The sequence below is a fragment of the Carica papaya genome, chromosome 9, assembly GCF_054855325.1.
Source record: "Carica papaya isolate Zhongbai chromosome 9, ASM5485532v1, whole genome shotgun sequence".
Classification (NCBI taxonomy): domain Eukaryota; kingdom Viridiplantae; phylum Streptophyta; class Magnoliopsida; order Brassicales; family Caricaceae; genus Carica; species Carica papaya.
Window position 1 is genome coordinate 26,463,200 of NC_142317.1, and position 24,758 is coordinate 26,487,957.

Sequence of the window (24,758 nt, forward strand, 5' to 3'; positions counted from 1 at the left end):
CGCACCGGAGGATTTTCTGACCACCAATCGAGGTAAATTTTCTTCCCCTGGCTTGTTTTTCGATGTTGAATCCGCCTATGGCCAAACCGGAGCCAAACCACCGGTCAATCGGCCGAAAAATTCCGCCAAAGTCCAGCAGCGCCGCCACAGCTTCCCTCTATTTTTGCCTCCGATGAGGCCCTTCTCGGTCTCCGTTTAATGCAATTTTTATACCACTGTGATCACCAACCTTTTCTCTACAGGTTGACCGGAGCAAAACATCAAAACGCGACTCGTGCCGGAGAAGCCGCCGCACCCGAGAGCACCGCCGCCAGTAAGTCTCAATTTTTTGGCCCACCGAGGGCCCTAGGGTTGTTTTATCGCAGGAACCAATGCAAGTTTGGCCGAATTCGGCCAAAAACGGCCGAAAACGGCCAACCCGAGGCGGATCACCGCCGCGGGCGGCAGCGCCGTCGCCGAAGCACGGCGGAGCTGCCGTGCCAGAATTCTGATATTGGCCGAAAGGGGCCCTAGGTCTGATTTGGGATTTTTTGGGACACGCGCAGGTACCGGTAGTGCATTTCAAGTTTTCCGAAGAAAATTCAGGGAATTTAAGGACAGCCCGTAGGCACACTATAGAGCCGATTTCAGACCCCAAAATAAGTAAGGATCTCTCACCCTACCTCCTATCACGGAATTAAAGCGTAATAATAATTAAATGGTATTTTGTGACTTTATAGATATGTATAATTGATTTAGGTCGCCAATGGAGCTCGAATCTGATACATTGTTGGTGAGTTGTTCTTTGATCTATTTTTCAGTATTAAATGCAGTATGATATTTGATGTATTTATTTTATGGTCTCATATGCATGAATCATGGTTTCTTTTATTATGGTTTGTATTATGGTGAACCCGATACTGTGTTGTCTTGTTTGGTGTCAATTACTGGTTTACATGTTTGTGTATGATTGAATGATTGAGACCAAGAAAAATGGCAAAAATGTTATGTGAATTGATAAATGGATAATGTGGACAGCCTGACTAGATATCCTGGGAGATGGTAGACGGACCGAGTCCGTAGGGAACCCTACCGGAAACGTGGTCTCTAATACCGGACGGGGTATGGCGACCTTATGTGTTTTGGCGCCCATACCGGACGGGGTATGGGGACGGCCCGTTTCACCCTCATACCGGATGGGGTATTGAGGTTTATGGTTTTGGCTCCCATACCGGACGGGGTATGGGAACGGCCCTGGAATCAGGTTATTAATGTTAATGGTTCACGTGTAGCGGGGACCCCCTATGGATCCCCATGAATACTAGTAAGCTGGTAAAAGAGGAAATTTATTGTCTAATTATTCAAGTGCAAGAGTATGACATATTTTCTGTTACAAAGTCGATATGATTTTATGATGGTTATAATGTTATTGTTTTTATATGTTATTTTCATGAATCTCATCGAGGTAAGTGGACAGTAAAGGTTTTTATGTTAATAAATGAGTTTATTATAAATTATACTCCATTGATTATTTTTGTTTTCTACCGACCTTTACTTCTGTGGCAGTGAGATAGTGTGATGTCGTTACTGGGCTAGTGTAGCTCATTCCTTACTTAACCATTTCAGATCAGGAAGACGTGGTTCCCAAGCCCGTTCTGCAGGAAGACGGCGAGTTAGACGCCTAAAGACTTTATAGTTCTATTTATAGTTTTTATTTTGAGTATCTCTTTTAATTAGCTTATTCTTTCATATGTTGAATACGTTTTTGGTTATTGTGTAAGGGATGTTAATCAAAATTTTTATTACACTTCCGCATTTAAGATTTTTAATACATACATCTTCATTTAAATTCCGGGGCGGTTACATGCACGGCCTCACGTTCGCAAGGCCGCACAGCTTGCGACCAGTTGGTATGAGGTAAGATCGCCAGTTGGGCATCTGTGACCTTTTAGCCATGGTAAAAGGAAAGAAAGCGGCAGCTAAAAGCCCCCGCATAAAGGAATAAGAGGAAGAAACTGGATGCCTTCTTCTTAAGCTGTTGGATCAAATTGCTTAATTTTGTGCTGGCAAAAGAACTTGTGGCCACAATGCCACAACATTGGTAGAATCGAGCTAGAAATCGCGGCTTGGTCAGAAGAATGCATGGTGACAGCGCTGGCATCTTCTCCGTCTTCCCTAGGGTTTCTTTAGGAATTGGGCTCGGATTCGGGTTTGATCCAAGTGGCCAGAATGGCTTAACGGGCTAATGCTGGGTTTCAACTTCGGGCTCAAGCCCGAGACTGAAGGAAAATAAGGAAGAAAAAAAAGAAAAGAAAAGAAAAAAAGTGAGGAGAGGCCCGCGTTAGCGTAAGCCAAAAGCCCGACAGGTTCAGGCTAAGCCCAACTCGATCCGGTCAATGATCTGATCAATAACCTAGTCAATGATACAGTCAACTTGATTTGGTCAACTTAACCCCAGCTCGGTCAACCAACCTGGTCCAGTCAACAGTCAGCATTGACTGGTCAACAGTCAACATTCAACGGTCAACCCTTCAAAACAAAATTTAATTAATTAAGGGGGTTGAATTTTAAATTTTTAAGGATATTTTTTGATAATTTTAAGGATATTTTGAATATTTTCTTCTTTTTACAAAATAAATTTAGTATAATTTTGAAATGAATCGAGTTACAAAACATGTCACCAAAGTGACATCTCTTGTGTTAAGTTAATTTATTTCATAATATAAATAGTTTTATGAGTGTGATTTATGTGAATGTCAATCGACCTAAAGAAAGATTAATATTTAACATGATTGCATTCCTATTTGTAATAATAAATGCGTGAAAATTATTTAGTTTTGTATATAAACTATAAATTGACTCAAATAAAGATTTATTATCTAGCATGTTCTTATTGTTAGCATTTAATTACTATGCTAAGATATCACTTATAAATTAATATTTTATTTAAAGATGGAGTATTAATGGAGTGCCCAATTCTGCTGAGATGAGATTTACCTTTATTTAAATTTATTATTATTGTTTATGCTTTAAAGACTAATGTGAATTTTTCTTTGTTCTATGTTCAGTTCCCGATTCTGCCGCAAGTATCTCCGTGAGCATTAATTCTATTCCAATGTTCAATGGCCTAAACTTCAAGGCATGAAAAGAGCATGTTTTCATTGTTCTTGGAGTTATGGATTTGGATCTTACTTTACGAGTCGATCAACCCGATTTATTTACTACTGAGAGTACCTTTGATGATATGAGGGAGAAGGAACGGTGGGAACGGTTGAACCGTATCAACTTGTTAGTCATGAAATATGTCATTCCAACAGTTTTACAGGGCATCATGTCTGATGAGATAACTACGGCTAGAGGTTTCCTTAAGGGCTTTGAGAAATATTTCACCAAGAATGAGAATGTTGGAACTAGTACACTCTTGGCGAACCTTGTTTCCATTAGGTACAAAGGGAAATAAAACATAACAGAGTTCTTTATGAAAATGTCTCATATTGCTTCTAAACTTAAGGCACTTAAACTGGAATTATCAAAAAAATTACTAATGCACTTAGTTTTGATATTTCTCCCCCATAGTTTAGTCAGTTTAAGCTGAGCTACAATTGTCAGAAGGACTCATGGTCCCTTAATGAGCTCATAGAGCACTGTGTTCACGAAGAGGAAAGGCTGAAGCATGAGAGAGTAGAGAGCGCTCACTTAGCCACTGTCTCAAAGGACAACATGAGTAAGAAAAGAAAAAAATATAAGAATTTTGTGGTTTGAGCACCATAAAAAAAACAACAAAAAGTCCAAAATAAAGATGTATGTTTCTTCTGCAAAGCTCTAGATCACTTAGAAAAAGTAATGTACCAACTATCACGTATGACGTACAAAAAAAGGTATACTTCTTAACTTTATTTTTTCTTATGTTAATTTAACTTCGGTACCAAGACACACTTGGTGGATAGAGTTTGGTGCAGTGCAATAAATCATATAAGTGTGTCTATGCAGGGTTGCTCAGTTGCCGAAAGCCAAGTGAAGATGTTAGATTTATTTATGTTGGCAACGAAAAATTAGTAGAAGTTGAGGTAATGGACATATTTAGATTATTATTAAGAACTAGTTATTATTTGGATTTAAATGAGACTTATGTTGTACCATCATTAGACAGAATTTGATTTATGTTTTTATTTTGAACAAATTTAGTTATTTTATTCTTTTAGAAATAGAAAGTTTAGTCTTTTTCATGATTCAAAATTGATTAGTACCAGTTCTCTATCAGGTTTTGATAATCTATAGTTGTTTGATACAGTTTGTTTTTTAAATGAATCCTTGCATGTAAGTATGCGTGGTGTAAAACGTAAATTAACCAGTGAGAATTTTACCTCATTATGGCACAAGAGATCATATCTCCAAAAAGAGAATCGAGAGACTTGTATCAAATTAAATTCTTGATCTCATTGATTTGGTAGATTTTGATGTATGTGTTAATTTTATAAAGGAGAAACAGACAAAAATTAGGAGATTAGGTGCCAACAAGGTTATGGATATATTAGAACTCATACATACAAACATTTGTGAACTATTCCCTATGGCTTCTTGGAATAGTCAACAATACTTCATAACATTCATAGATGATTGTTTTAGATATGGCTACCTTTATCTCATTCATGAGAAATCACAGTCGCTAGATGTGTTCAAAAATTTTAAGGTTGAAGTTAAGAACCAACTTAACAAAAGAATTAAAACTGTCAGATCTAACTGTAGTGGTGAATACTATGGTAAATATGATGGATCAGGTGAAAAACATATAGGAATGTTTGCTAAATTCTTAGAACAATGCAGTATCGTCACATATTACACTATCTTAGTCTCACCTAGCATTAATAGTGTTGCTAAAAGGCGAAACAGAACACTTAAAAATATGTTAAGGAGCATGATTAGTCATTCTACCTTACCTGAATCTCTCTAGGGAGAAACATTAAAACTCGCAAACATATATACTCAATAAAGTTCTAACTAAAGCAACTGCAGAGACCCCTTATGAGTTTTGGATAGGCAAGAAGTCTAGTTTAAAGCATTTGTACATTTGGGGATATCCAGCTAAGACTAGGCCTTATAGGATAAATGAAAAAAAAACTAGATTCAAGAACTGTTAGTTACTATTTTTTTGGCTATTTTGAAATATTCAGGGGTTATTAGTTTTATAATCCCACGACTAAGTCAATTTTTTATACGAGAAATGTCCAATTCTTTGAGGATGTTGAGTTTACGAGGGGAGGGAGATGAGAGTTCATAACCTTATCTTTAAAGAGGAATATGTTAATATTCCCTCAGTTGCTATTGACAATGTTTAAGATAAGATTTTTTCTACCTAACATTGTTCAAAAAAGCAATTCCAAACTTAAATAATGTCATAGTACCTCCCGTGTATGCTTAAGAAGTTATTTCAGAAGAACAAACTCCACAAACTTAAAAACCAATGCCATTAAAAAGATCTATAAGAGAGAGGAGAAGTGTTATTCTAGGTGATTATATTGTATTTCTCCAAGAGTATGAGGTTGACATTAGAATGATGGAAGATGATCCAATCAACTTCCGTCAAGCCATGGAAAGCTTAAACTCTCTAAAGTGGATTGATGTCATGAATGAAGAGATCAAGTCCATGAAGGACAATAACGTATAGGATCTTGTCTTATTGTTTACAGGTGAATGAAGAGATCAAGTCCATGAAGGGCAATAACGTATAGGATCTTGTCTTATTGTTTACAGGTGCGAAACACATTGGTTGAAAATGGATATTTAAGGCCAAGAGAAATTCGAAGGATGATGCAGAGAGATATAAGGCACGTTTTGTTGCTAAGAGTTTTACATAGAAAGAAGGCATCGATTATAAAGAGACTTTCTCTCCAATTTTATTGAAAGACTCTTTTAGGACTATAATAGCTTTAATGGTGCATTTTGATCTTGAGTTGCATTAAATGGATGTTGAGACAACAATTTCAATAGTGACATTGATGAGAAAATTTTTATAGTACATCCAAAAAATTTTGTATCGGATGATGCAAAGCAAATAGTTTGTAAATTAAAGAAATCCATTTATGAACTTTAGCAGGTTTTCTGTTAGTACTATCATAAATTCAATCAAGTTACCATCTCGTTTGATTTTGAGATGAATATAGTAGATGATTGTGTAAACCATAAGTTTGGTACGAGTAAATATTTTTTTTTGATTTTATACATCGATAACATACTACTTGCCAGTAATGATATAGGCTTATTATACAGAAATGAGAGATTTCTAATAAAGAAATTTAGGATTGAAAGATCTTGGGAATGTTTTTTTTGTATTAGGGATTCAAATACATCGGAATCTCTCTCAGAGTAGTCTTGGATTATCACAAAAGAGGTATATCGAAAATATTCTTAAGAGGTTTGACATGCATGATTATAAATCAAGTGACATCCTTGTGTCTAAAAGAGGTAAGTTTGCCTTAAATCAATGTCCCAAGAATGACTTTAAGACTAAAGAGATGCAAAAGATTCCTTATTCTTCAACTGTAGTGAGTTTTATGTTGGCAAAGGTTTATACGCGTCCAGATATTGCATACATTGTTGGGATGCTAGGGAGATATTTGAACAATTTAGGTATGAATTATTAAAAAATAGCCAAATGTGTCATACGATATCTACATAGAACGAAGAAATATATGCTCACATACAGGAGATCATATTAGTTAGAGATCATTAGTTATTCTGATTCTGCTTTCGCTGAATGCCAAGGTAGTAGGAAATTTACTTTAGGCTATATCTACTTGCTTGTTGGGAGAGTTATTTCCTAAAAGAGTGCTAAGAAAATACTCATAGTCTCTTCCACTGTGGTAGCAAAGTTCATAACATGTTATGAGATATCCAATCATAGAATATGCCTACGAAATTTGTCGTTGGGCTGTATATTATAGATGGAATTAAAAGACCAATAAAGATATTTTGTGATACTAAATCTACGGTTATGTATTCTAATAATAATAGAAGCTCAACGAAGTCAAATTATATAGACATCAAATTCCTAATTGTTAAAAAAAGAGTTTAGAGTAAACAGATATCAATATAGCATATTGGGACGAACTTCATGGTTGCGGATCTGCTCACTAAGGGATTACCACCCTAGATCTTTCATTAGCACATTGCTCATATGAGTGTTGTATCTCTTAAGGATGCATAGTTTCAGTAGGAATTTTGTACTATAGTTGCTTTTATGATAAAGATATGTATTGGGTTTATGTTTTGGATATAATTTATGTAATTAATTTCAACTATATTGATTTAACTTATATTTATCTTTGAATTTACTTGAAGTTGATCTCATTAAGTTTAAGGTAGGGTCAATTGAAAATAGGCATGCTCAGATCATATAATATGTAATTTTTATGCTGCACATCCATGCTTGATCCTTGTCATTCAGTTATATTGATATACATGACTATTGATGGGTTTACCTATGACAATTGTAGCAAAGACTATTTTGATCCTATATTGATATGATTGATGGACTAAATTATTTAGGGATGCATTTAGGTATTGATAGCAAAATTCTAAGTACGCATGAAGTTGTTAATGAACAATTATAAGGTGACACATATAGTATAAGTGAAAGATTGTTGGGTTTTAATCAACCATGTGGGCTTAATGTGAGCTTTATTGTGCATAAAAAGTTATTAATTTGATTGGGCCTATTTAAAATGATCTGTTAAGATTAAAAGGATATTGGACTTTAATGCATCAAAAAAAGTGTTGGTCTTTTATATATAGAGACCAAAGTATTATTTTTTATTTTGTAACGGGTCAGATTATAAATAATAAAAATTTAAGGATATAAATAGGCGGGTATGATCCCCAAATCACACATATTATTTTTTTTATTATGTTATCCAGTCACCAAAAATAGAGAGAGTGTGAGAACTCCAAAGGACCATGTATTGATTTGGAAAATTTATCACAGGACCTGCAGATTTCTTCCGCTATAAATTAAGGTATGCTTCCATTAGAGATATAATTTCTTTGATTTAATATGAGCATGGTGATTTAGATTCATATATAATTTTATGAAATCCCAACAATATTAATTTTAAATGATTACTGTTTAATCTTTAAAATAATCTTAAATGATTTATAATAATTTTCAAATTATTAAAAATAAATTATATTATATTTATAATTAAGGAGAGATAAAGATAATAAATATATTCATTATAAATATTATTTATTCTTATAGTTCAAGTTATTTCTAAAACATCTCTATTTTTAGTTTTTGATTTTATTTTTATCAAATGCAAACAACATATTCCACTTTTACATAAAAAACATTTATTCTTTTTAGCATTTGGTTGAACTTCTATTCTTCGACAACATAAACAAAAGTATAAGTAGAGTAAGATGGACACTAGATAATATTTTAGAAAAAAGGTAATTTGTTATTAGGAAAAGAGAAAATTTGTTTGAGAAATCATAAAATTCAAACATTTTTCATATTAATGGACCAACAATTGTAATTCATATACATATTTTTTTTTTCTTCTTTTAAGTAATTTTTGTTCCTAAATTTATTTAAAACTAAAATAAAATTAATTTGGACAAAATTAAGGAAATGACAAATATATTTAAGCAAACTTTACTTATTAATTATGTTGAATCTACGTAGCATGATTGAAATTTAATAAATTTTCATACTGCCGAAATGAAATTGAATAATCCCTCACAAGAAAAAATCATTTCCATTAATAGATTCTATGCAATTACATTTTTTGTATTAATACATCCCGTAAAATAGATAACGTTAAACTCTAATTGTCAATCATTATAATTCACAGACATTTAAATCAATAATATTAAAATGAAACTTCTTCCTTTTATACTATTAATGACCATGAATTTTTAGAATAATCCATAAAACACAATCATGTGATGCTATTGTCTTATTTAAGAATAATTTATTGTTAACAACCCAGTTATATGAAACTATAAAGTTTAAGTATTACTAGTATGTTCAAAACAGATGAGAGTAACAATAATCTCTTAAGGTCAAAGTATAGCAAGTTCCATACAAGTCAATTATGGTAGAACTAAATTAAGAAACATAAATTTGTAATACTATTGTATAAGAACTTTTACTTAACATATTATACAAGAATGTCTGACAGATTTCTTATCTAAATATTTTAAGGTATCTAATTTTTTTTTTCAAAATGTACTTAGTTTATTGACAAGTAATTGGGATAACTATACCTTATGTGATTCTGACATATATATAATTTATATGATCTTGATTGTCATAGGTAAATTATGATTTATATTTTTTACCATTGGGTGGTGACTTCGACATGAATTTTTTATGCTAGCTTATGGGATGTTTTAATACCTTTATCTAGTACTAAGCCTAACAATATCGACACTTAAAAATATAAGGGACACATGTCTAAAGTTATCTCACAATAATTGATGAAGGTGGTCTTGATATCCCTATACTTAATTTGCCATGAAATGTCTAGTTTATTTATGCTCAAATGCCTTACTACTTTGTCTAACTCGTACTCTATTAGAATATTATATTTCTTTTATCAAATATAAATTGCCACTAAGGCTACATTTTTTTCCAATGATTAAAGAGGGTAAGGGAATCTAAAGGATTTAGATTATTGTTGTCTATGGTCATTTTTTTTATGAGCAAGGTAAGACATTGACTACCTTATAATGGACGGTTTATTTACACCACAAAAGATAAATGATACTACCCATTTAGTTTGTACTTCTAAAAGGATTAAAATATTATTTTCTAATTTTTTTACCTATATTCTTTAACAAGAATACCAAAATCATTATCATTATAACCCCTATTGTCATTGTCATTATCATTACTGTCCCACTATTATTGACATCACTAACGATGCTAATATCGCTATTGCCATTCGTATTGTCTCCCTATCTTGATGCACGTACCATAACTACTCATGTTTTCATTGTAATTGCCATCTTTATCCCCACTTCATTATCACTACTATCATTTGTAATTAGCAAAGAAATCATGGTACAAAAGGTGAAGCAATTAGAGTATTAGAAAAAAATAAATTAAATTAAATTATAAGGTAAAATTACATAATTTGTAATTAATTTTTTTTTATCTTAGAAAATCCATATATATTTATATGGTTGTAATATTCAATGAAGTATATATTTATTGTTTATCAACAAATGAGCTTAATGTGGGCTTTGGAGTGCGTAACAGGCTATCAATTTATTGGGTTCGTTTAAAAGTGATCAATTATGTTTAAACGGTTATGCACTTTAATGCATCGGGTTTAAGTATGAGTTTTTAATATGTGCAGATACCATATTTGTAATTTCTCATTTTATGATGGATAAAATAGAAAATAACAAATGTAACGACCCCAAAAATTTAAAAGGGAAATATATATAAAGAATATAAGTGCGGAAGCGAAATAAAAAGTTCTGGTTCATATCCTTTACACAATAACTTAAACGTACTAACAATATTAAAAATAAGTCCTCTAAAGGAAAATACTAGAAATGAAAGACTATAAGAGAAACTAATTAACATCTAGGTAACTACTCGCCGTCTTCCTGTAGATCGGGTTTGGGAACCAAGTCCTCCGGATCTGAAATGGTTAAATAAGGAGTGAGCTGCACTAGCCCAGTAAAAACATCACACTGTATCACTGTCACACAAGTAAAAGTTGGTAGAAAACCAAAAACAACCAATGGAGCACAAATTTCAAGTAAATTTATTTATCAATAATCAAACCATTTACCGTCCACTTACCTTAGTGGGATTTATAAAAACGACATATGGAAACAATAACATCATGGATATCATAAGTTCATACACAATCTGTAACATAGTACATGTCATACTTTTATATTTCAATCATCAAATAACAGTTATCCCTTTTTATCAGCCTAATAGTATTCGTGGGAATCCATGGGGTCCCTGCTACCCGTGAACTATTCCCTTAACAAACTTAATTTCCAGGGCCGTCCCCATACCTCGTCCGGTATAAGCGCCAAAATATTTCCAGTAGGGTTCCCTATGGACCCAATCCGTCCACCATCTCCTAGGATATCTAATGAGGCTGTCAACTTATCCATTTATCAACTCACATACCTTTTCTATTTTTTTTCTTAGTTTTTCGTTTCCCACATAAACATGAATACTTAAACAATTAACGAGCACCCAACAAGGCAAGCATATTATTAGATTCACGAAATCAGGCCGAAATAAAGTAAGTAGTGATTCATGCATTCAAAACCCTAGAATGAATAAAACAGATACCGTACTGTATTTAAAACTATAAAATAAACCAAATAGGAACTGAGAGCGAAATACGTCCGGTTCGGGCTCCATTAGCAACCGTAATAAATTACATGTATCTATATAATTCATAAAATACAGTTTTATCACTTATTAGACTTTAATCCCGTGATAGAAAATAGGGTGAGGGGTCCTTACTTGATTCGAAGTCTAAAACTGGTTTTTCACTGCGCCTACGGGCAGTCCCTAGATCCCCTGAATTTTTTTCCTGGGAATTGAAACACACTTACGGTACCTGCACATGTCCCCAATAACTCAAAATCAAACCCAGGGCCTACTTGGCCAATTTTGAAATTCCGGCATGGCAGCTCCGCCGTGCTTCGGCGACATCGCCACCGCTTGCGGCGCTGGAAGGTAGTACTGAGGGACAGCTTCATTCCCATGGCTTGCTGAAAGCTACTCCAAAATCGAGAAGTGAACCTAGGGTCCCTGTCGGACGCCACTGTCACTGGAACTCCATGTAATCTGACTATTTTCCGGATATACATTCTTGCCAACTTGTCTAAGGAATCGGTCATTTTGATGGCTAAGAAGTGGGAAGACTTGGTGAGCCGGTCAATAATTACCCAGATGGCGTCATGTCCTGCGCGTGCCTTAGGTAACCATGTCACGAAGTCCATGGTGATATGTTTCCATTTCTATTCCGGGATCGGTAAAGGCTGAAGTAGGCCGCCTAGGCGCTGATGCTCTGCTTTGACCTGCTGACATATCAAGTACTTAGACACAAAGTCAGCTATGTCTCTTTTCATCCCATTCCACCAAAATCGGGGTCACATACTTTGGTACATTTTGGTGCTTCCGGGATGCATGGCAAACTTTGAGCTATGGGCCTCAGTCATAATGTCTCTCTTCAATTCACTGTCATTCGGAACACACACCTTGTCCTAAAATCGGAGTAACCCATTGGCAGAGACTCAAAATTCTGAACTAACTCCCTGTCCTGCATTGTTCTTGAGGGCCACTAGGGCGGAATCAGCTGACTGAGTTTCCTTTATTCTCTGAATTAACTCAAGCTGGATGGTCAAATGGCTCAAACATGTGGCTCTCCTCAAGTCCTGAAGTCGAACCTGTTGTGTAGCCCCAATTTGCCTGCATTCTGAGACAATCAAATGGGCTAAGATACCTGCACTTTTCCTGCTGAGTGCATCGGCTATCACGTTCCCTTTACTCGGGTGGTACAAGATATCACAATCATAGTCTTTAAGAAGTTCTATCCACCTTCTCTGACGCATGTTGAGATCCTTCTGAGTGAATATGTGTTCCAAACTCTTGTGATCGGTATAGATCTGAAAGGTCTCTCCGTATAAATAATGGCACTAGGTCTTTAAGGTGTGTATGATTTCGGCAAGCTCTAAGTCATGGGTGGGATAATTTTTTTCATGGCTCTTTAACTATCTGGATCCATAAGCTATGACCTTCCCATGCTGCATTAGGACACAACCCAGGACTAGATAGGAGGCATCATTGTAAACCGTATATCCCCCCGATCCACTCGGTAAGGCCAGCATGGGTGCAGTAGTCAGCCGCTTCTTCAGTTCTGAAAAACTTCTTTCACAGTTCTCATTCCACTCAAACTTGGCATTCTTCTTTGTAAGTCGGGTTAGGGGAGCCGCTAGGCTAGAAAATCCTTCAACAAACCTGCAGTAATAGCCCGCCATTCCCAGAAAGCTGTGGATTTCTTTTACTGATGTCAATTTCTCCCAGCCGAGCACTGCTTCAACCTTTTCAAGATTCACTGATACTCCATCCTTTGATATGATGTGTCCTAGGAAGGCGGTCTGCTCAAGCTAGAATCCACACTTACTCAACTTTGCATACAGCTTCTTTCTTCTGAGAACCTATAAAACCTGGGCTAGATGGTAAGCATGTTCTTCTCTGCTTTTTGAGTAGACCAAGATGTCATCGATGAACACGATAACAAATTGATCTAGGAATTCTCTGAAGACCCTGTTCATCAGATCCATGAAGATGGCTGGGACGTTTATTATCCCAAATGGCATGACCAGGAACTCATAATGTCTTCTGTTCTTATTTTCACCTGATGGTAACCTGATCGAAGGTCTATTTTGGAGAAGACCTACGCACCCTGCAACTGATCAAAGAGGTCATCAATTCTGGGAAGGGGATACTTGTTCTTAATTGTGACCCTGTTCAATCCTCTATAATCAATACATAGCCTCAACGTTCCATCTCCCTTCTTGGCAAAAGTGACTCTGGCACCCCAAGGGGACACACTATGTCTGATAAAATCACTGTCTTGTAATTTAGTGATCTGCTTCCTCAGCTCCTCCATCTCAACGCGACTCATGCTGTAAGGAGCAACCGAAATAGGTTGGGTGCCAGGCTGTAGGTCTATGGTGAACTCGACTTCCTTGTCTACTAGTAGTCCGGGCAGCTCATCTGGAAATACATCTGAAAAGTCTCAAACTACCAGGATCTCTTAAATACAATTCTCTTTCTTGGGTTTGCCTAGTTAGAGAAAATAATAAGGTTAAAAAACTTGACAAGTAAGAAAATTGTCATCAAGTAATAAGTACTAAATGATTTTATTCATTTGTAAATGGCTCCCCATTTGGAGGATTGAATACAACCTTCTTGCTAAAACAATCTATGGTGGTGTGATACGTCGCTAGTCAATTTATCCCTAAAATTACATCAAAATCCCCTGTGTCTAATTCTATCAGGTCTACACTTAGTTTCCTATTTGCTATCTCTACGGCACAAGCCTTGTAGACAACTTCTCCTAGTAATGTTGCATTCCCAGCAGTAGACACAATTAACATCGAATCAAGTTTATCAGACAATACATTAAATTTGGATACAAAAACAAGTGAAACAAATGAATGCGATGCACTAGTGTCAAACAAAACATGAGCAAAATGGTTACAGATAGTGTACATACCCTGTACTACGTCCGAGTCGACATCGGCATCCTGCTGGGTAAGGTTGTAAACCCTGCAGTGAATAGGAGGTCTTCCTTGATTCTAATTCCTTGGGCACTCTCTCGCATAGTGTTGGGCACTACCACATATGCGACAAGTGTTGTTGAGGCGGTAACATGGTCGGTCCCCGTGATCCCTGTCGCAATGCTGATAGATCTTACCACGTCTTGCCACTGGAGCCTGAGGGGGAGCCTGGATCACCGGTCTAGGCCTCTTATTCTGTTGGACGGGCGCAGTAGGTGCTAGTCTACGGGGTGGAGCTGAGGGTCTGTGACTCTCTGCTGACTGAGGAAGGGTGTGGAGGCTCCTCTCCACTAACTGTGCCTTTGCTAGAACGGTTGAGTATATCTTGAGCTCCAGTACAAATAAATGTTACTTGATCTCTGGGTGGAGGCCCCACTGGAACCTCCTAGCCTTCCTGCTCTCATCCATCAACGTCTCAGAAGAATATCAGCCCAACTCTAGGAACTTACAAGCATATTCTGACACTATCATGTTTTCTTGGACTAACTGAACAAACTCCGTCTCCTTTAGATATCGGATGTGCTCTGGGAGGTATCCACATGGAAGGCAGCTAAGAACTGTTCCCAGGTGACTGGAATAGTCAAGGTGGTCTGCTTGACTTCCCACCAATGATCTGCTTCTCCCACCAGCATGTAGGTAGCAAGGGTGACCTTCTGCTCGAGAACCACTCCTAGGGTCTTGAAAGCCTTCTCCGTCTCTGCCAACCAGTATTGGGCATCTTCAAAAGAGGATTTCCCTGCAAAAGTAAAAGGGTTCAGTCTCCTGTACCTCTCTACATAGTCCAGGTCAATCAAGGAAGGAGCTGGGTCCCGCGGAAGGGGGACTGGGCTGGGCTAAGAATAGACTGAGGGGGCCATGTGGTGGCACTTGCTAGTATGGTGGGGGCACCGGATTGTACTGTGGTGGTGTCGGGTAGTACTGCGGCTGGGGCCTGGATTATACTACGGTGGTGGCACCAGGTGGTACTGTGGAGGAGCAGGCTCGCACCGGGGTGGCTCGGGATTCTCTTGCTGCAGTGGTGGCTCAACTTGTGGTAGTGGGGGAGGGTTGGGTAGTTCCCTTCTCTCCTCTCGACCCTGCTGGGCAGCAATGAGTCTTTCCAGTATCTCAAATATTCTGTCAATATCTTCCCGAAGTGAACCATCCCGAGCTGCTCAGTTTAGTGGGGGTCTTCCTCTCCTCATCTCTCTACACCTGCATTTCACAAGAAAGGGTTGAGTAATGATTCATTGGTTTGGTATGTCTCTACGTATTATTGTGTAAGGACGAGTCCGAGAAACACGGCTCTGATACTAACTGTAACGACCCCAGAAATTAAAAAGGAAAATGTATATAAAGAATATAAGTGCAAAAGCGAAATAAAAAGTTCTGCTTCATATCCCTTACACAATAATTTAAACGTACTAACAATATTAAAAATAAGTCCTCTAAAGGAAAATACTGGAAATGAAAGACTATAAGAGCAATTAATAAACATCTAGGTAACTACTCGCCGTCTTTCTGTAGATCGAGCTCGGGAACCAAGTCCTCCGGATCTGAAATGGTTAAATAAGGAGTGAGCTACACTAGCCCAGTAAAGACATCACACTATATCACTGTCACAGAAGTAAAGGTTGGTAGAAAACCAAAAACAACCAATGGAGCACAAGTTTCAAGTAAATTTATTTATCAATAATCAAACCATTTACCGTCCACTTACCTTAGTGAGATTTATAAAAACGACATATGGAAATAATAACATCATAGATATCATAAGTTCATACACAATCTGTAACATAGTACATGTCATACTTTTATATTTCAATCATCAAACTACAGTTATCCCTTTTTATCAGCCTACTAGTATCAGTGGGGATTCATAGGGGTCTCCGCTACCCGTGAACTATTCCCTTAACAAACTTAATTTCCAGGGCCGTCCCCATACCCCGTCCGGTATGAGGGTGAAGCGGGCCATCCCCATACCCCGTCCGATATGAGCGCCAAAACATTCCCGGTAGGGTTCCCTATGGACCCGGTCCGTCCACCATCTCATAGGATATCTAATGAGGCTGTCAACTTATCCATTTATCAATTCACATACCTTTTCTATATTTTTTCTTAGTTTTCCATTTCCCACATAAACATGAATACTTAAACAATTAACGAGCACCCAACAAGGCAAGCATATTATTAGATTCATGAAATCAGGCCGAAATAAAGTAAGTAGTGATTCATGCATTCAAAACCCTAGAATGAATAAAACAGATATCATACTGTATTTAAAACTGTAAAATAAACCAAATAGGAACTGACAGGGAAATATGTCCGGTTCGGGCTCCATTAGCAACCGTAATAAATTACGTGTATCTATATAATTCATAAAATACAATTTTATTACTCATTAAACTTTAATCCCGTGATAGAAAATAGGGTGAGGGATTCTTACTTGATTCGAAGTCTAAAACTTATTTTTCACTGCGCCTACGGGCAGTCCCTAGATTCCCTGAATTTTTTCTCCGGGAACTGAAACATACTTACGGTACCTGCGCATGTCCCCAATAACTCAAAATCAAACCCAGGGCCTACTTGGCCAAATTTAAAATTTCGGCACGGCGGCTCCGCCGTGCTCCGACGACGGCGCCACCGCTTGCGGCGGCGATCCACCTCGGGTTAGGATATCTATTTATCTGTTTTTAATTACCGTTTGTCTTTTTATGAACAAGTATAGAAGGGACATTCCCGTAGTCCTATTGGGCAATATAATTTACTATGGAAGGAATGTAAACCCTAATATTATTATTTACTTCTGCAGTTGGAGATACAAATTTATTTCCTTTAAGGTTCCGGGCCTTTAAAGGATCTCTCTTTCACCTTCTCTGTCTTGAAGAATTTGAAAATCAAAACCTTAATCAACAAACTCTCAACCTCAACCCCTTTGACTCTCCCTTTTCGTTTCTTTCTTCCTCCAATTCTCCCCATCCATTTAATGATCTTTCTGTTTTTTTTGGCGGGATGGTCTCTCCCCACTCTGCCACCGCTCGCCTCAATGACATCGAAGTCTTTAATCCATTTTTATTTCTCCAGAATTATCTACAACCCTACGAGCCAACGACACCAACATCTAGTTCGTGATTGAGAATAATTCGCTTGGGGAATCCAGACCATCTAGTGCCTTTCGTCTTTCTGGCAGCCTCAACCTTTGAGATTACTTCCTTGGTCTTGGTCTTAAGCAGTTGATTCAACAGCTCGCTGAGAATGATCCCAATCACCACGGTACACCCTCAGCTTCCAAGTTTACAATAGAGGCTCTTCCTACCATTAAAATTTCTCAAAAAATGCTAGATTCTAACTCCTCTCAGTGCACCGTTAGCAAGGATAGTTTTGAGCTTATCGAGGAGGCAAAGCAGATGCCTTATGACCACATCTACCATTCTCAATGCATTCTTCCTTGGCTAGAATTGCACAATTCTTGCTCGGTTTGTCGCTATGAATTGCTTATTGATGATGTTGATTATGAGCACCACACTCGTGCCAATCGAACTCCTGCTCAAAATGTCTCGGGCTCCACTAATGTTGTTAACGATGCTGAGGATGCTAATGCTAGTAATAGAGATAACCCTGAAATGCCCAGGTCAGTGGAGAGGAGGTTTATGATTTCTTTGTGGTGGCCACTCAGGTCATCATTTTGTTCTACTGCAGAAACTAGCAATAGCGGCACTGCTAGCGGTGATATGGACACAAACCCTGGAAGTCGAGGTTTAGAGCCCAAACATAAAGATCTTGGTTGAAGAATGTTGGTATTGCATTATGTTGCAACATACATATTTTCTATCTTTTTAATATCACATGACATTTGACGTGATATTCAATTGACATCTAAACTAGTAAAAGAGTTTCACATATTTCTTGTCTTTTTAATATCATATGACATTTGATGTGATATACAATTGACATCTAAACTAATATAAAAGTGTTGCATGTTAATAAATTTGAAACATGACATCTTAAATTAATAATATTAATTTCTATAAACGACAAAAACTAAATTGAAGATTTCTTAAATAGTATAAGAAATATTTTAGTGTCTAAAGATAGAGCCATCAGGGAGATTGGAAAGGATTGGTTTTACAAAGTTGGGCTAAGTAAGACGATTTTGGGGCTGTAGAATTGGGCTTGGATGTTGGTCTAATATGGAAATGGCTTTTATTTGCGAGATGGATTTATGGGAATGGGTTGAGAGTTTATTTCGCAACTATAAATTGATAAAAAATATTTTTAAATAGTTGAAAAATGTGATATAGTTAATTATGTTATAAAATTAATAATGAATATTGAAGTAATAGAAAAAGTACAAAAGATTAGTTATTTTAATTATTTAAATAGCTTTTTTCTAAACATTATTCTAATAATTTAAATTACTTTAAAATATTTATTTCAATTGAATTATTTTATTTATTTTCGGTAAAAATATTAGTTTTAAATTATTATTGTTTAATTTATGATAATTTTAAAATTATTAACTATAAATTAAATTATATTTATAATTAATGAGATATAAAGATAATAAATATATTGATTATAAATATTGTTTAATTCCTATAGTTCAAGTTATTTCTAAAACATCTCTATTTTTAGTTTTTGATTTTATTTTTATCAAAAGCAAAAAACATATTTCACTTTTACATAAAAACATTTATTCTTTTTAGCATTTCGTTGAACTTCTATTCTTCCACAACATAAACAAAAGTATAAGTAAAGTAAGATAGACACTAGATAATGTTTATAAGTAATGTTTTAGATGATGGCCTCCAGGACCAGATATGGTCATTACTAATTCTTAGTCATACTTTTTGGTCTAAAAAATACTCCTATAACATTTATAAAATTGATGAACAGAGTCTTCCAGCCATTTTTGGATAAGTTTGTCATCGTCTTCATTGATAATATATTGATTTATGTACGGAGCAAAGCTAAATATGTAGAGCATCTGGCAATAGTGCTTAGGATACTTACGAAAGAGAAGTTGTATGCAAAGTTTAAGAAGTGTGAGTTTTGGTTTAAAGAGGTTGCCTTCCGCGAACATATAGTTTCAAAGTATAGAATATTATTATATAAGTGTTTCATCAGACCAAGTGTATCACCATGGGGAGCTCCAGTATTATTTGTGAAGAAGAAGGATGGTACCATGCGACTTTGTATCGACTATAGGCAATTAAACTAAGTTACCATAAAGAATAAGTATTTGTTGCCTCATATTGATGATCTATTCGACCAACTTCAAGGAGCCCAAGTATTCTCAAAGATTGATCTACGTTATGTATACCATCAACTAAAGATTAAGAAAGAAGATGTTCCCAAGACTGCCTTCAGGACTAGGTATGGCCATTACGAATTCTTAGTCATGCCTTTTGGTCTAACAAATACTCTTGCAACATTTATGAATTTGATGAACAGAGTATTCCAGCCATTCTTGGATAAGTTTGTCATCGTCTTCATTGATGATATACTAATTTATTTACGAAGCATAGTTGAACATGCAAAGCATTTGGAAATAGTGCTTGGGATACTTAGGAAAGAGAAGTTGTATGTAAAGTTTAAGAAGTGTTAGTTTTAGTTGAAGGAGGTTGTCTTCCTCAAACATATAGTTTCAAAGGACAGAATATTATTGGATAAGGGTCTCATTAGACCAAGTGTATAACCATGGGGAGCTCCAGTATTATTTGTGAAGAAGAAAAATGGTACCATGCGACTCTGTATCGACTATAGGCAACTAAACTAAGTCACCAAAAAGAATAAGTATTCGTTGCCTCATATTGATGATCTATTTGACCAACTTCCAGGAGCCCAAGTATTCTCAAAGATTAATCTATGTTATGTATACAATCAACTAAAGATTAAGAAAGAGGATGTTCCCAAGATTGCCTCCAGGACCAGGTATGGCCATTACGAATTCTTAGTCATGCCTTTTGGTCTAATAAATACTCCTGCAAAATTTATGAATTTGATTAATAGAGTCTTCCAGCCATTTTTAGATAATTTTGTTATTGTCTTCATTGATAATTTACTGATTTATTTACGGAGCAAAGCTAAACATACAGAGCATTGTTGCAATAGTGCTTAGGATATTTACAAAAGAGAAACTGTATGTAAAGTTTAAGAAATGTGAGTTTTGGTTGAAGGAGGTTGCGTTCCTCAAGCATATAGTTTCAAATGATAGAATATTATTGGATAAGGGTTTTATTAGATCAAATATATCACCATGAGGAGATCCAGTACTATTTGTGAAGAAGAATGATGGTACCATGCTACTCTGTATCGACTATAGGCAACTAAACTAAGTTACCATAAAGAATAAGTATCCGTTGCCTCATATTAATGATCTATTTGACCAACTTCAAGGAACCCAATTATTCTCAAAGATTGATCTATGTTCCGTATACCATCAACTAAAGATTAAGAAATAGGATGTTCCCAAGATTGCCTTCAGGACCAAGTATGGCCATTACGAATTCTTAATCATGCCTTTTGGTCTAAAAAATACTCCTGCAACATTTATAAATTTGATGAACAGAGTCTTCCAGCCATTCTTGGATAAGTTTTTCATCATTTTCATTGATGATATACTGATTTATTTATGGAGCAAAGTTGAACATGCAGAGGATTTGGTAATAGTGCTTGGGATACTTAGGAAAGAGAAGCTGTATGCAAAGTTTACGAAGTGTGAGTTTTGGTTGAAGGAGGTTGCTTTCCTCGGACATATAGTTTCAAAGGATGGCATATTAGTAGATCTAGTTAAAGTAGAAGCAGTAGTAAACTAAAAAAAGCCTACAACGATAATTGAAGTCTGAAGTTTCCTCGGTCTAACTGAATACTACATGAAGTTTATTGAAAATTTTTCAAAGATTGCTGCTCCACTAACTCAGCTCACTAAAAAGGACATAAAGTTTGAGTGGAATGATATATGTGAAAAAAGGTTTCAAGAACTGAAGAAACAGTTGACAATAGCTCTAGTATTGACTATTCCTAATGGTACTGGTGGATTCTCTATCTATAGTGATGCTTCAAAGCAAGGGTTGGGATGCGTACTAACGCAACACGAAAAAAGGGATAGCTTATAGTTCCACAATTAAAAAAATCATAAGTAGAACTATCCTATCCATGACTTAGAACTAGCTACCATAGTTTTTGCCTTAAAGATGTGGCATCATTATCTATATGGTGAAAGTTTCAAGATTCACATAGACCATAAAAGTTTGAAGTATTTGTTCTCGCTAAAAGAACTTAATATGCACCAACGGAGATGGATGGATTTACTGAAAGATTATGATTGGAAGATCCTATACCATATGGGAAAAGGCAATATAGTTGCAGATGCACTTAGTAGGAAGAGTACTTGTACTTTTGCCTACATAATGGCCTTAGAGTGGAGACTCATAGAGGAGTTCTAGAAATTGAATCTGAATGTCCAACATAAGAGATCAAGAGGATACCTAGCCAATATAAAAGTACAACTTATTTTGATGCAGAAAATTAGAGAAGCCTAGTAGTCTGATCTTACCTTAAAGTCAATTATCGAAGATGTTAGTAAAAGACTTAGGCCAAAATTCAGACTATCAGAAGATGGTGTATTAAGGTTCGGAAACAGAGTATGTGTGCCAAATAAATAATAATATGAAAAATGAGATATTAGAAGAAGTGCATTGCTCTAGATTTATTATACACCCTGGCAACACTATGATGTATCAGAACTTGAGGACCAAATACCGATGGAGTGGGATGAAAAAGGATAGAGCAGAGTTCGTTTTTAAATGTCTTATATGCCAACAAGTGAAGGCTAAACGTCAGCGACCAGCAGGATTACTTCAGCCCTTGCTGGTAGTAGAGTGGAAATGGGAACATATTACCATGGATTTCGTGTTGGGTCTACCTAAAACAAGATCCCAATATGATGCTATTTGCGTTATCGTTGATAGATTAATGAAGTCTGCTCATTTTTTGGCTATCAGAGTGAATGACCCACTGGATAAGTTTGCCATAATCTATATGAGGGAAATTATGAGATTGCATGGAATAACGATAACAATTATCTCCGATCGAGATCCACGCTTTACTTTAAGATTTTGGACTAGTCTACAAAATGCTATGAAGACCAACCTATCATTTAGTATGGCTTTCCATCCTTAGACAGATGGCCAATCAAAACGGACAATCCAAACTCTAGAAGATATGCTACGACCATGCATCATTGAGTTGCGAGGTAATTGGGACAATCCTTTACCTCTTATTGAGTTCGCATATAATAATAGCTATCAGTCCAGCATTCAAATGGCACCCTATGAGGCTTTGTACAGAAAACCCTGCACATCACCTATTTATTGGGAAAAAGTTAGAGAACGAAAAACTAATTAGACCTGAATTAGTGGAATAAACTACAGAGAATGTGAAGTTGATCAGGAATTAGCTCAAAGTAAGCAAAAACGTTACGCCAAAAATCGAAGAATAGATTTAGAATTTGAAATAGGCGACCATATATTTACAAAAATTTCACCAATTTAAAGGGATTATGAGATTTGGCAGAAAGAGAAATTCAGTCCCCGATTTATCAGACCTTTTGAGATATTGGATAGAGTGAGAGTTGCTGCCTACCCCTTAGCATTACCACCTGAGTTAGCCAACATACTCAATGTCTTTCATGTATCGATGTTGAAGAAATATTAACCAGATACATCGCATGTACTCTGATATGAACCCTTTGCACTTCAGTATAACCTATCCTCCATTAAGCTTCCTGTGCAGATAGTGAATCGCAAAGAAAGGATATTATGGTCTAAGGTAATCTCCTTAGTAAAAGTACTATGGTAGCATCATTCAACTGAATAAGCCACATGGGAGCTAGAAGAGGAAATGAAGGCCAAATACCCACATCTATTTATGACTACTGGTAAGTCCAATTTAGAGGACTAAATTTCTTTTTGGGTGGGGGGGGGGTGATGTGATAGCATGAAAATACCTCCGCATTAATTTCTTATATTTTAATTTACCCTTTATATGTGTTTGAAAATATATAATAAGATTAAGGACATAGTTTAGAATCAAATAAAAAAAATATGGATAAGGATGAAAGAGCTAGAATAAGCATGAAGAGGCATGAAAAAAGGTGGAAACATTTTAAATGAAATGGTATAATAAAAAGCAGTAACTATTAGATAAAATGATATAACAAAAAATGACAACTTTTAGATGAAGTGACATCCCAGAAAGTGGTAACTTTTAGATGAAGTGGCATGTGAAAAGTAGTAACCTTTTAAATGAAGTGACATGTAAAAATGCCTTTTAGATAAAATGACATATGAAAAGTGATAACCTTTTAGGTGAAGTGACATGATAAAATGTGACAACTTTTAAATAAAATGGTATGATAGAATGGTGGCAACCTTTCTCTCATGGCTCCCCACTCCTATAAATAGGGGATAGGAGAAAGAAGGAAGAGACATTTCGGATGAGAGAAAAATAGTGAGAAACATAGAGGTGAAGGAAGAAGACAGAGTACAAAGTGTGTGATCTTTTAGAATATTTTTAGGTTTTAGATAAAAATCATGGGGAAACTCTACTAAATTTATGAGAGCATAAAAAGAGGAAGATAAGAGGAATAAAGCTCACGATCAAAAGTTATAAACTGTTAGAAAGATAGGTTTTTTCTTAAGTTTTGAAGTTTGGTTTCTCTTTGATTTTTAGGATTAGTATTTGAATATTGTGTTAGATATTTTTGAGTCATGAGAATGACCAAAAATCATCCCAAAACTCTGCCAAATATTTTTGAGAAAAAAAGTCATAAATAAAGTCAGAACTTTGCCATAATTAAGACTACAACTGCTAAGGACCTAAGGTAAGTAGATATTATGGATTCATAGCCTGCATGGTTTTTGAAGTATTTTATGTACTTTCAGTATAAAAATGTGCAAGTGTTTAATTTATTTTCTGTATTTGTTAAAATTTTACTTCAATATAAGTGTTATTGTGCTTTGTGTTTTTGAAATGTGATTTTGATATGTGTGCATCACTTATTATAGAAAGAAGTTATTCCGAAAGCACCTGCATTATGCTAAACTTCAATCTGACCGTATATAACCGTTCCATGTTCGGATGTATTGACAAAGTGATAAGTATGTACCCATACATAACTGTTACGTGTTTAGGTGTATGGAAAAACACTCTGATTTATGTGCCCTAACCGATTTGTGTTTGGGGGGTAGCAGTGTTTCAAAGTACTCATGTATGTCGTTTCGTGTTCGGGGGGTAGCAGTGTTTCAAGGTACTCATATATGCTATTTCGTATTCGGATACATGGGGAACCAATGATAAGTATCTATGCCTATGCATAATATATGGTAACTGATTGATCCTCTATAATAGTGATGAAGTATACAACATGCATCTATTTTCTTATTTGTGTTTTCGTCTTCTTATTT

The 24,758-nt window shown here is 35.8% G+C and overlaps 1 pseudogene; it reads left to right on the forward strand.

Moving 5' to 3' along the window:
* Positions 1 to 3,154: 3,154 nt before the first annotated feature.
* Positions 3,155 to 18,077, forward strand: LOC110811801 (uncharacterized; annotated as a pseudogene).
* The last annotated feature ends 6,681 nt before the right edge of the window (positions 18,078 to 24,758 follow it).